Source organism: Cynara cardunculus (assembly GCF_001531365.2).
Source record: "Cynara cardunculus var. scolymus isolate 2C chromosome LG 13, CcrdV1, whole genome shotgun sequence".
Taxonomy (NCBI): Eukaryota; Viridiplantae; Streptophyta; class Magnoliopsida; order Asterales; family Asteraceae; genus Cynara; species Cynara cardunculus.
This window is the reverse complement of record NC_037540.1, coordinates 39,336,772-39,338,316: the sequence shown is the minus strand read 5'-3', so window position 1 is coordinate 39,338,316 and position 1,545 is coordinate 39,336,772. Positions and strand designations below refer to the sequence as shown.

The 1,545-nt window shown below is 37.3% G+C and overlaps 1 long non-coding RNA gene across 1 annotated transcript in view; it reads right to left on the bottom strand.

Annotated features, from left to right (window-relative positions):
- LOC112524082 overlaps window positions 1-1,545 on the bottom strand; it is a 3,435-nt gene continuing 1,890 nt past the window's right edge. The window contains exons 3-5 of the long non-coding RNA XR_003070356.1: window positions 1,413-1,488; window positions 478-600; window positions 1-86 (exon numbers count right to left, since the gene is read on the bottom strand). This is a non-coding gene — a long non-coding RNA (uncharacterized LOC112524082). The remainder of the gene's footprint in view (window positions 87-477; window positions 601-1,412; window positions 1,489-1,545) is intronic.

Here is a 1,545-nt window from a genome sequence, read left to right as displayed (position 1 = left end):
CTTAGGTTTATCCCTTCTTTCCTTCACGAGCCATTGGTACAAAAGCAGGTTTTCTTACCTTAGGTTTATCCCTTCTTTCTTACAATCTGCAAATCGGAATCCGACAAATGGGATCAGACACCGCCATGAAGTCCCAAACATGAAATAAAAACAGAATGCAGTCCCAAACAGAATCCAGATTTTAATCAATATATGCGAGGTTCTTACACTATTCCATAATTATACTTGTATAATAAGAAAAAAAAATATTTCATAATATTCAGATTATGCATGCTCAACAAGTGATATTCAAAAAAAAAAAAAATTCATAATATTCAGATTATCCAGAAAGTGAGTAACTCAGCATCCAAATAATTTAAATTGGAAGAAAAAAGGTGTTGTTTATGTAATGATGAGTCCATTCTTGACTTGACAAAAGTGATGTCCCCTAAATGATGAACAGTACCCATACCCCTAAATGATGAACAGTACCCATACCCCTAAATGATGGTCCTCTTCCTCCCAAAAGCAAAGTGGGTTGGGTTAATCCCCAAAAAGACTATATGCCTCCCATGTGCAACCCGGCTTCTGCCATCATTTCATCTGGTAATCCTCTCCCACCTGGAAATAAAAACCAGGAAAATCCTGGTAACCCTCACTATTAAAGTCATGTTTGGTACACAAAATAATATTTGATAAAACATAACAAAAACTTGTATTGTGGCACAGCCCTTCGCTTCATGGTTCCGTTATAAGGGGAAAATTACGTTTCTAGAGGTTGCCACTGTATTATTTTGTTGGGTTCCACCGTGTGGTTTTTGAAACTGAAATGTTAACACAAGACTTTTTTTGGTTAATATTTTGAAAAAAATACACATATCTTATAGTCAAATTTTGCACCACTTGAAATAATTTATGGGTCTGCCTCCCATAAGTTTTTCAGCCTCGGTCCGTTCAATCTTATCCGATCCTAACGACAAGAGTTTCAAGACCTAACGTTTATTTGTCGATTGAATTGTTCAAGATTGAAGTAAAAGTGTATGTATCAGGTTCACCCATTTGTGGCTCAAAAGAGYATCATATGAGTTTAGTGGTTTAAAATAAAGGCAAGTGATGCATAAAGTAGTCAAAGATGTGGAATCCAACACACATCGAGGGTGTACACTGGTTTTGTAAAGAATAAAGATTGCAAGATCACATCTCTACCCACCCACCCCACCTATCAACAAGAAGAAGAAGTAGAAGCAATTTGAACCTGCAAATCTGGAATCCGACAAAAAGCTTCAAASCGATGTTTATTTGACAACAGTGGCGACGACCTCCGATAAATCTCCGAATCGAAAAATAAAACTACCGGATCAATCGGAATCCGTACCAAAAGCAATCCAAACATAAGCAATATACACACAGAGAGAGAGAGAGAGAAACCGTACCAAAAGCTTCAAAGGGATGTTTATTTGGCAACAGTGGCGACGACCTCCGATAAATCTCCGAATCGGAAAATAAAACCTACCAGATCAATCGGAAACCGTACCAAAAGCAATCCAAACATAAGCAATCACAAAC